Genomic DNA, 12,724 nt, shown 5'->3' on the forward strand with positions numbered 1-12,724 from the left:
AGATAGAAGTGAAGAAGTGCTGAGTCAAAGTGGATAAAAGTGCCTCAGCTGAGACCCTCCACATCCAAATGGAGGAGCCTGGGTTAGGACTGCCATTATGCATATGAGAGTAGAAGCCTGATTGGGCCATGGAAATGGTGGGGCTGAGTCATATTCCTATATCCCCACCCATGAGAGGCCTGTCAGCAAAATCTTGAAATCAGTTGTCTGTGGTTGGGCCTGAAAGCTCAAGAGCACACATAGGACTTCGCCTGGAGCTAGACTTCTCAGTGTCCACATAGCCTTTTGACTTTGGAGAGATCTTTTTGAGGCCTACAGCCACATCTGTAATTTTTAGTGAACCATTCAGGAAGTAAAATGTTTTTTCCTACTTATTTTTTTCTATTTATTCTTGCTATAATGTCAAGAAATGTCTTAGGTATGAGCATGATTAAGAATTTAGCAATATTTGGGCACCTGGTGGCTCAGTTGGTTAACCATCCAATTCTTGATTTTGCCTCAGGTCATGATCCCAGGGTCATAGGATCAAGCCCTCCACACTCAACGTGGAGACTGCTTGGGCTTTTCTCTCTTCTCTCTCTGCCCCTCCTGCTCATACACACACACACACACACACACACACTCTCTCTCTCTCAAAATAAATAAATAAACATTAAAAATAAAAAAAAATTTAGCAAGCATGAATAGCTCATTGATTTTATTTTTCCAGAAATTTATTAAGTCATTTAGAATTTAATTTAGATAAATAAGTAAGCATTGAGTCATACCAGAAATTCTAATTTACCAAGCCATCGTGGTTGAGAAAGAATGGTCATTAGAAAGTGCCACATCCAGGAACACTCAGGTGACTCCTGCCCTTTCTCTGACATGTTTCATTCTGGTACTTTAAAAGGAGGCATTTCTAATGTGGGCAATGTAACAGTTGCAGGTGATGTGCATTATTTCTTTGTTTTTGCCTTCGAGAAAGTAAATTTATAGCAGGGAGCTTATATTAAACTGGTTATAAAAGTATATACATCTGTACCACCCACCGCCTAATAATTATGGCTAGTACTAGATGTTTATTGGCAACAAAGAACTTAATTTTAGAAATAAGAATTAGATAATACTCAAATGTGAGAATATTAATATTTTCAAATCCTTGATATTTAGAGTGAAATACATGCTTATTCTTGCTACTGACTCCTACCAGTTTGGGCTTAGGTCTCTTGATCCTTAATTTCTCTTCCAGGACAATACATAATCAGTCTAACCACTTTCCCATAAGTAGTCCTTCATATAGTTCTTTTTACATGTTTATTTGTTTTGAGAGAGAGAGAGTGAGAGAGAGAATGAGAGCACGAGCTGGGGAGGGGAAGAGAGAGTCACAAACAGGCTCCATGCTGTAAGCATGGAGCCCAACATGGGGCTCCAGATCAGGAACTGTGAGATCATGACCTGAGCCGAAATCAAGAGTTGGACACTTAATTGACCGAGCCACCCAAGTGTCCCAGTTCAAGAGTTTTAATTTCCTATGGAAGACCATCCTAATTTCTTAATATATAAGCTCTGTGGGAATAGTATTGAATTTACTAAGCATGAAAACTAAAATGTCTGATATATGAGATGCTGAACAATTTAAAGGATGAATTTTAGGTACTCATTATATTTCCAGTATATTACATACTGTATTTTCACTATTTCAAATCTTATATTTTTAAAATTCCATACAAGTACATTTTTTTTCTGAATGTTCATGCTCCTCTTAAAGTGTAGTATTTTATGTATGTTATGTAATATTTTACATATATGTTATATAACAATGCTTTAAAAATATATATGTGTATATGTATGTATATCTATCTATCTCTATATCAATATCAATATCTATCACACTACTTTTCTCAAAAAAAAAGTTTAAAAGAACTTGAAAATTGAAAAAAATCTCCTTTGGCACATTTATGCTGGCAAATATTCTGCTTTGTAAACTGTTGGTCTTTATGTCCAGTCCTTGGGCAAGTGTGGTGTCAACCTTTAAACTGGCTTCAGATCATGCAGGATTTTTCTGTGTATAGATTGAAGAAAACTGGGAAATAAACCGTGAACACACATGAAGGGACACGGTGAAAGTTTAATCAATCACTCTTATTTATATAGTCCTACTTCCCAAGTACATTACAAACATTAACAGTAAAATAATGACAATGAAAGAAACCTAATAATAAGAGGTATCTTTTCAATTTTTTTAAATTTATTTTTAATTTTGTTTATTTTTATTTTTTTTTTGCCACTTTAGAATACATAGCTAGATAATTACCAGAGGGGTTTATGAAGATCATAGGAAAAGATGATAAACAAAATATATTGTTCTCAATTAAAAGAGTTGCCTTAAGACAATAGATTGTAATGAGTGAAAGCAATTTTCTGATTTCTGAGCTTAATAAATAAAAGAGTGAAATTAATATTCAAAATTAAAAAAAAATTTTTAAGTTTATTTTCAGAGGGAGAGAGAAAGAGAAAGAGTGAATGCACAAGTGGGGGAGGGGAAGAGAGAGAGGGAGAGAGAGAGAGAATCCCAAGCAGGCTCCACTCCACACTGTCAGCACAGAATCTGATGTGAGGCTGGAACTCATAAATCATGAAATCATGATGTGTGTTGAATCCAAGAATTGGATGCTTAACCACCAACCATCTGGGTACCCCAATATTCAAAATTTCTAATATTGCTCCACAAACTGCTGCAATTATCTCAGATTTATAATCAGAGTGACATCATCTCTGCTTGAAATCAGAACATTTGAAGAGTGAATAGGTGAGGTATGGGTAATTATTCCTGGGCAATAGACATACACAGACTGCTCCAGGCAAACAGACACATATGGTCATGCCCTGACAGTGTTTTGCAACTGAGATAATTATTGCATTCAATCAAGTTTCAAGTTTTTGTTTGTTTGCTTTGTTTGATTTTTTTCCTCTCTTTTTCCTGTCTTTCATACTGTTTGAGATGTTACTCCCTCAGATCTTCACACAGCTGACTCCTTCTAATCATTAAAATTTTCGCTGTAATATCTTATTTTTAGAGAGTTCTTTCCTTGAGTACCTTCTCTGATTCCACCCACCCCACTGTCCACCCACCCTAATACATCATTTTTTGTTTTCTTCTCTTCATAGTGAAAATCATGACCTGAATTTAGCTTGCTTTTTTATTTACTTGCTAATTGTCTGCCTCTCCCATTAAATGTAAGCTCTCTGAGAAAGGGAACTTCTAACTATGTTGTACACTTCCAAATCTTTAGAACTTGGAAGAATTTCTGGCCCAATCAAAATGTGTAGATTTTATGAACAACTAACAAAGCAGTATTACCAGCAGTATTATATTAATGTTTATATTTGGAACTATAAGGAATGGGGAATATTTTTAATTTAATGTGTAGATTATTGACATTTCTATGTTTTTATAATTTCATGGTTTTGGAAAATGTATAGATTGGTTCTATGCTAACCAGATTTAAGAAGTTTGGGGTAGAAGGAAGATGGCAGCATAGGCGAGCGCTGGGCTCACGTCGTCCTGTTGATCACTTAGATTCCACCGAAACCTTCCTAAATAACCCAGAAAACTGCCAGAAGACTAGCAGAATGGACGCTCCAGAGCCAAGTGTAGACAAGAGGCCCATGGAAGAGGATCCACTCCAGCTAATACTCCAGATCCCATCAAAGCAGCACCACAAGCCTGCAGTGTGCAAGTAACCCAGACAGGGGCCACACCACTCCACAGTGAGTCCTGACCCTGGGAGAGGGGAAGATAAGGTACACACCACTCTGACTGTGGCCCCAGTGGTGGGCTGGGGACAGACATCAGGTATGACTGTGGACACGCCCACCACCATAAGTTACTCCAGACAGCACAGGGGAAGTGTCCTGCAGTTTTGAGCCACCCCAGGGACTATTCAAAATGACGAAATGGAAGAATTCTCCTCAAAAAAAAAAACTCCAGGAAGTAGCAACAGCTAACAAATTGATCAAAAACAGTTTAAACAATATAATGGAACAAGAATTTAGAATAATAGTCATAAAAGTAATCGCTGGGCCTGAAAAAAGTATAGAGGACAATAATCTATTGCTACAGATTTCAAGGGACTAAGAAACAGGAGGGGCTAAAAATTCTATAAATGAGGTGCAAAATAAAATGGAGGCAACCACAGCTCAGATTGAAGAGGCAGAAGAGAGAATAGATGAATAGGAAGATAAAATTATGGAAAAAGAAGAAGCTGAGAAAAAGAGAGATAAAAAAAATCCAGGAGTATGAGGGGAGAATTAGAGAACTAAGTGATGCAATCAAACGTAATAATATACATATAATAGGGATTCCAGAGGAGGAAAAGAGGGAGAAAGATGCTGAAGGTGTATTTGAAGAATTCATAGCTGAGAACTTCCCTGATCTGGGGAAGGAAAAGGCATTGAAATCCAAGAGGCACAGAGAACTCACTTCAGATGTAACTTGAATAGATCTTCTGCACAACATATCATAGTGAAACTGGCAAAATACAAGGATAAAGAGAAAATTCTGAAAGCATCTAGGGATAAACAAGCTCTAACATATAAAGGGAGATTGATAAGACTAGTGATGGATCTATCTACTGAAACTTGGCAGGCCAGAAAGGAATGGCAGGAAATCTTCAATGTGATGAACAGGAAAAATATGCAGCCGAGAATCCTTTATCCAGCAAGTCTGTCATTTAGAATAGAAGGAGAAAGGTTTTCCCAAACAAAGAAAAACTGAAGGAATTCGTCACCACTAAACCAGCCCTACAAGATTCTAAGGGGGATCCTGTGAAACAAAGTACCAGAGACATCGCTACAAGCATGAAACCTACAGACATCGTAATGACTCTAAACCCATATCTTTCTATAATAACATTGAATGTAAATGGACTAAATGCTCCAAAAAAAGACATAGGGTATCAGAATAGATTAAAAAAAAACAAGAACCATCTATTTGCTGTCTACAAGAGACTCATTTTAGACCTGAGGACACCTTCAGATTGAAAGTGAGGGGATGGAGAAATCTCTATCATGCTACTGGATGTCAAAAGAAATCTGGAGTAGCCACACTTATATCAGACAAACTAGACTTTATTTTTTTTCAAAATATGAAATTTATTGTCAAATTGGTTTCCATACAACATCCATGCTCATCCCAAAAGGTGCCCTCCTCAATACCCATCACCCACCCTCTCCTCCCTCCCACCCCCATCAACCCTCAGTTTGTTCTCAGTTTTTAAGAGTCTCTTATGCTTTGGATCTTTCCCACTCTAACCTCTTTTTTTTCCCTTCCTCTCCCCCATGGGTTTCTGTTAAGTTTCTCAGGATCCACATAAGAGTGAAAACATGGTATCTGTCTCTGTATGGCTTATTTCACTTAGCATAACACTCTCCAGTTCCATCCACTTTGCTACAAAGGGCCGTATTTCATTCTTTCTCATTGCTACGTAGTACTCCATTGTGTATATAAACCACAATTTCTTTATCCATTCATCAGTTGATGGACATTTAGGCTCTTTCCATAATTTGGCTATTGTTCAAAGTACTGCTATAAACATTGGGGTACAAATGCCCCTATGCATCAGCACTCCTGTATCCCTTGGGTAAATTCCTAGCAGTGTTATTACTGGGTCATAGGGTAGGTCTATTTTTAATTTTCTGAGGAAACTCCACACTGGTTTCTAGAGTGGCTGCACCAATTTGTATTCCCACCAACAATGCAAGAGGGTTCCCATTTCTCCACATCCTCGCCAGCATCTATAGTCTCCTAATTTATTCATTTTGGCCACTCTGACTGGCATGAGGTGTATCTGAGTGTGGTTTTGATTTGTATTTCCCTGATGAGGAGTGATGCTGACCATCTTTTCATGTGCCTGTTGGCCATCTGGATGTCTTCTTTAGAGAAGTGTGTATTCATGTTTTCTGCCCATTTCTTCACTGAGTTATTTGTTTTTCGGGTGTGGAGTTGGGTGAGCTCTTTATAGATTTTGGATAATAACCCTTAGACAAACTAGACTTTAAAGGCTGTAACAAGAGATGAAGAAGGGCATTATATCATAATCACAGGGTCTATCCATCAGGAAGAGCTAACAATTATAAATGTATATGCACCGAATACTGAAGCCCCTAATATACAAAACAATTACTCACAAACATAAGCAACCTTATTGATAAGACTGTGGTAATTGCAGGGGACTTTAATACTCTACTTACAGGAATGGATAGATCATCTAGACACACGGTCAATAAAGAAACAAGGGCCCTGAATGATACATTGGATCAGATGGACTTGACAAATATATTTAGAACTCTGCATCCCAAAGCAACAGAATATACTTTCTTCTCGAGTGCACAGGGAACATTCTCCAAGATAGATCACATACTGGGTCACAAAACAGCCCTTCATAAGTATAAAAGAATTGAGATCATACCATGCACACTTTCAGACCACAATGCTATGAAACTTGAAATCAACCACAGGAAAAAGTCTGGAAAACCTCCAAAAGCAGGGAGGTTAAAGAACACCCTACTAAAGAATGAATGGGTCAACCAGGCAATTAGAGAAGGAATTAAAAAATATATGGAAACAAATGAAAATGAAAATACAACAATCCAAACGCTTTGGGATGCAGCGAAGGCAGTCCTGAGAGGAAAATACATTGCAATCCAGGCCTATCTCAAGAAACAAGAAAAATTCCAAATACAAAATCTAACAGCACACCTAAAGGAAATAGAAGCAGAACAGCAAAGACACCCCAAACCCAACAGAAGAAGAGAAATAATAAAGATCAGAGCAGAAATAAACAATATAGAATCTAAAAAAAACTGTAGAGCAGATCAACGAAACCAAGAGTTGGTTTTTTGAAAAAAATAAACAAAATTGATAAACCTCTAGCCAGGCTTCTCAAAAAGAAGAGGGAGATGACCCAAATAGATAAAATCATGAATGAAAATGGAATGATTACAACCAATCCCTCAGAGATACAAACAATTATCAGGGAATACTATGAAAAATTATATGCCAACAAACTGGGCAACCTGGAAGAAATGGACAAATTCTGAAGCACCCACACACTCCCAACACTCAAACAGGAAGAAATAGAAACCTTGAACAGACCCATAACCAGCGAAGAAATTGAATCAGTTATCAAAAATCTCCCAACAAATAAGAGTCCAGGACCAGATGGCTTCCCAGGGGAGTTCTACCAGACGTTTAAAGCAGAGATAATACCTATCCTTCTCAAGCTGTTCCAAAAAATAGGGGAGGAAATCTTCCAGAATCATTCTATGAAGCAGCATTACTTTGATTCCTAAACCAGACAGAGAACCAGCAAAAAAAGAGAACTACAGAAAAAATAGAACTACAGGCCAATGTCCCTGATGAATATGGATGCAAAAATTCTCAACAAGATACTAGCAAATTGAATTCAACAGCAAAAATAATAAATAAATAAATAAAATAAATATATAAAAAAATAATAAGAATTATTCACCATGATCAAGTGGGATTCATTGCTGGGCTGCAGGGCTTGTTCAACATTCACAAATCAATCAATGTGATACATCACATTAACAAAGGAAAAGATAAGAACCATATGATCCTGTCAATTGATGCAGAAAAGGCATTTGACATAATTCAGCATCCTTTCTTAATAAAAACCCTCGAGAAAGTCGGGATAGAAGGAACACACTTAAACATCATAAGGGCCATTTATGAAAAGCCCGCAGCTAATATCATCCTCAATGGGGAAAAACTGAGAGCTTTCCCCCTGAGATCAGGAACACGACAGGGATGAACACTCACCGCTGTTGTTTAACATAGTGTTGGAAGTGCTAGCATCAGCAATCAGACAACAAAAGGAAATCAAAGGCATCAAAATTGGCAAATATGAAGTTAAGCTTTCACTTTTTGCAGATGACATGATATAATACATGGAAAACCTGACAGACTCCACCAAAAGTCTGTGAGAACTGATACATGAATTCAGCAAAGTCACAGGGTAAAAAATCAATGTACAGAAATCAGTTGCATTCTTATACACTAATAATGAAGCAACAGAAAGACAAATAAAGAAACTGATCCCATTCACAATTGCACCAAGAGTCATAAAATGCCTAGGAATAAACCTAACCAAAGATGTAAAAGATCTGTATGCTGAAAACTATAGAAAGCTTATGAAGGAAAATGAAGAAGATACAAAGAAATGGGAAAACATTCCATGCTCATGGATTGGAAGAATAAATATTGTCAAAATGTCAATACTACCCAAAGCTATCTACACATTCAATGTAATCCGAATCAAAATTGCACCAGCATTCTTCTTGAAACTAGAACAAGCAATCCTAAAATTCATATGGAACCACAAAAGGCCCCAAAGCCAAAGTAATTTTGAAAAATACCAAAGCACGAGGCATCACAATCCCAGAATTTAGCCTCTACTACAAAGCTGTCATCATCAAGACAGCATGGTATTGGCACAAAAATAGACACATAGACCAATGGAATAGAATAGGAACCCCAGAACTAGACCCACAAAAGTATGGCCAACTAATCTTTGACAAAGCAGGAAAGAATATCCTTGGAAAAAAGACAGTCTCTTTAACAAATGGTGCTGGGAGAACTGGACAGCAACATGCAGAAGGATGAAACTGGACCACTTTCTTACACTATTCACAAAAATAAACTCAAAATGGATAAAGGACCTGAATATGAGACAGGAAACCATCAAAACCCTAAAGGAGAAAGCAGGAAAAGACCTCTCTGACCTCAGCCTCAGCAATTTCTTACTTGACACATCCCCAAAGGCAAGGGAATTAAAAGCAAAAATGAACTATTGGGACATCATGAAGATAAAAAGATTCTGAACTGCAAAGGAAACAATCAACAAAACTAAAAGGCAACCAACGGAATGGGAAAAGATATTTGCAAATGACATATGGGACAAAGGGCTAGTATCCAAAATCTATAAAGAGCTCACCAAACTCCACACCTGAGAAACAAATAACCCAGTGAAGAAATGGGCAGAAAACATGAATAGACACTTCTTTAAAGAAGACATCCAGATGGCCAACAGGCACATGAAAAGATGCTCAATGTCGCTCCTCATCAGGGGAATACAAATCAAAACCACACTCAGATATCACCTCACGCCAGTCAGAGTGGCTAAAATTAACAAGTCAGGAGACTATAGATGCTGGCGAGGATGTGGAGAAACGGGAACCCTCTTGCATTGTTGGTGGGAATGCAAATTGGTGCAGCCGCTCTGGAAAACAGTGGGGAGGTTCCTCAAAAAATTAAAAATATATCTACCTTATGACCCAGCAATAGCACTGCTAGGAATTTACCCAAGGGATACAGGAGTACTGATGCATAGGGGCACTTGTACCCCAATGTTTATAGCAGCACTCTCAACAATAGGCAGATTATGGAAAGAGCCTAAATGTCCATCAACTGATGAATGGATAAAAAAAATTGTGGTTTATATACACAATGGAGTACTACGTGGCAATGAGAAAGAATGAAATACGGCCCTTTGTAGCAACGTGGATAGAACTGGAGAGTGTTATGCCAAGTGAAATAAGCCATACAGAGAAAGACAGATACCATGTTTTCACTCTTATGTGGATCATGAGAAACTTAACAGAAGACCATGGGGGAGGGGAAGGAAAAAAAAAAGAGGTTAGAGAGGGAGGGAGCCAAAACATAGGAGAGACTCTTAAAAACTGAGAACAAACTGAGGGTTGATGGGGGGTAGGAGGGAGGAAGGGTGGGTGAGGGGCATTGAGGAGGGCACCTCTTGGCATGAGCACTGGGTGTTGTATGGAAACCAATTTGACAATAAATTTCATATTAAAAAAAAAGTTTGGGTCATTTGAGTGAATGACATAGATTGTGGTTTAAGGTGGATTAACCCAATGGTTTCCATTTTTAATCTGTTCAGATTATATTTTAGTTCAGATTCTTAGTTCATTATGGCCGATGAAAATAAACACAGAAATAATATGTGAGGGATTTAAAGATGAATACCTTCCACGTGCAGGTTTTTCCAATGAACAGCAATCAGTCTGCCTTGTTAGAGAGGTACAGAAAGAGCCAAATATGCTTTGTACCAAGGGGGAGATTTAACTCTGGTCGGCAGACCTTGGGATATATCTAAGTCAGTTTTATCGATGTGCAATGACAACTCTGAAACTCATCTGTCATCTACTGTAGTGGGAGACATCCTGAAATTCCAACTGGCAGATCCTTCTCCTTTCTTGTTGAATATTGTCCGTAAATAATGCTACAGCACTATCACTGTTATTTCAATATTAGTGTCATCAAAATTCTTTGATAAGTACGTTATATGCCGTTAAAAGAAGTCAGGGAGATAACCTCTCTGAGATGACTGCTTTTTCTGGAGACTTTGCATCATTGTCAAATTAAAAAACATATTAGAAAAAATAAACTTTTAAGGTATACTACTTATAACTACAATGAGGAGATGGCTATTCTGCAACTGAAACATTTTCTTTTACAGACTATAGATTTCTTAACACAGCTACCAAAGAAAAATTATTAGAAATAAGCTTCATTATTTTTTTTTACATTTCATAATTGTCTAGCTTGGTCTGAATGCAGTATCAAAATTACAATTCTACATAAACAAAGTAGGCAAAATTTATCATTTTAAGGACATTAAAAGGGCAACCTATCTAAAATTCTTTCATGCCCTGTTGTCCTTACTTCCTCAATTTTTCTTTGTGCCCCAAATATTAACTTTATTTAAAATTTTATTCATAATATGTCTTTTATAAAATATTTTTCTATCTTTCTATGCTTTGCTCTCAAACCCTTTCTTTCCATGCCTTCTCTTTTTCCTGCATTATTAACAAAAGCATTTTAAGTTACAAGTGTTCAGTGAATCCCTGGTGACATCTTTATAAACAGTATTTTAAAGGTTATTTCTAGATCTTAGTTAAATGTTATTCAGCCTTTAGGGGAAGTGGCAAGGATACTACATGATACCCTTTTAGAATCTTTTAAGTATAAGGAAATTTCCAGTTACAAATAATTAACAGGAAAAAAAAAATGTTTCTGATTCCAGACAAGATGATCTTGCGTGGCTGCTGGCTTACCCCTTAAACCTAAAACCAAAAATGGAAAAGAGAATGACACTAGTGGGTTCAATAACCTAGACAAATGGTAAAAAAAAAAAAAACAAAAGAAAAACTCTTGGGGAAAGAGGTCATTTGGGGTCACATCTGCAATGGGGACACTGAGAGTTCAGATCAGAGCAAAAGTGGATTCTGCAAAGTGGGTGAGAGCTTCATAGTTGTGCCTTTCTCTCTTCACTACTTAATCATGGTGTCAGTGGGGGGATAATTGCCTGTCCCTGCACTATTGTGGGACAGAAAAAGAGTGGTACTACAGCAGAATCAGCCAAAGGTGACAGAGTAACATCAGGACGATGTTGGGGGACAACTGAGGTGAAAAGCAGATAGTATATTTAACAGATAAGTGGGCCAGCTCTTAATTATTTCTTCTCCCACTCTTTGTCTGAGGGATTAAGTTTGAGAAGGAGATCAGAGAAAAGAATGACACCAGGGACCAAAAACTATACTGGAAAATATCAATTCAAAGAAGGGCTGTGATATTGATTTTAAATGTAACCAAAATAGAATCTAAAAGAATGTCATGTTGGTCAAGATATGGGGATTTTTGCTTGAGACAGGGTAAACTTGTGAGGCTGGCATGTGGGGAGGGAGTGGATTGGAGGTGGTTGAGCAGATTGTAATAGTCGACACCTTCTTCCTTGAGATGGACCCTATGTATCCACATCCTGAATCACCAAAGGGGCAAAATCTCTGTGCCATGTTTGGATCCTCCCCTAAGTGATTAATAACCAGTCAATGTAGCTGATACATCCAGAAGAATATAAGCCCACAAGAAAGTAGTAGCTTACAATTGAAGAATGTATTAATTGAAATGAAGAAATAATTAGATGACTCATACAACTCAATAACAAAGAAATAAATAATCCTATTAAAAATGGGCATAGGAACTGAACTGACATTTTTCTAAGAAGACATAAACATGGCCAAGAGGTCCATGAAAAGATGCTCAATGTCACTAATCATCAGGGAAGGCAAATGAAGACCATAATGTGACAGCAGCTCACACCTGTTAGAATGGATATCATCAAGAAGACAAGAGATAGCAAGTTTTTATGAGGTTGTGGAGAAAAAGGAACACTTGTGCAATTTTGGTGGAATGTACATTGGTTCAGCCACTATGGGACAGAGTTTGGAGTACCTCAAAAAAAAAAAAATAAAACCACTATATGATCCAGGAGTCCCCCTGCTGAGTGATCTTGCATGGCTACTGGAAATGAAAACAGGATATTGAAAAGATGTCTGTACTGCTATGTTTACTGCAGCATTATTCACAATAACCAAGATATGGAAACAACCCAAGTGTTGGTCAGAAAATAAGGTATATATATGTACACACACACACACACACACACACAGAAGAATATTATTAAGCCACAAGAAAGAAGGAAATCCTGCCATTTGCACCATGAATGGACCTTATGGGCATTATATTACATGAGATAAGTCACACAGAAAAAGACAAGAACTGTATGACATCACTTACACGTGGACTCTAAACAAACTGAAGTCATAAAAACAGAGAGTAGAACGATGGTACCAAGGGCTG

This window comes from Neofelis nebulosa, chromosome 3, assembly GCF_028018385.1.
Source record: "Neofelis nebulosa isolate mNeoNeb1 chromosome 3, mNeoNeb1.pri, whole genome shotgun sequence".
Classification (NCBI taxonomy): Eukaryota; Metazoa; Chordata; class Mammalia; order Carnivora; family Felidae; genus Neofelis; species Neofelis nebulosa.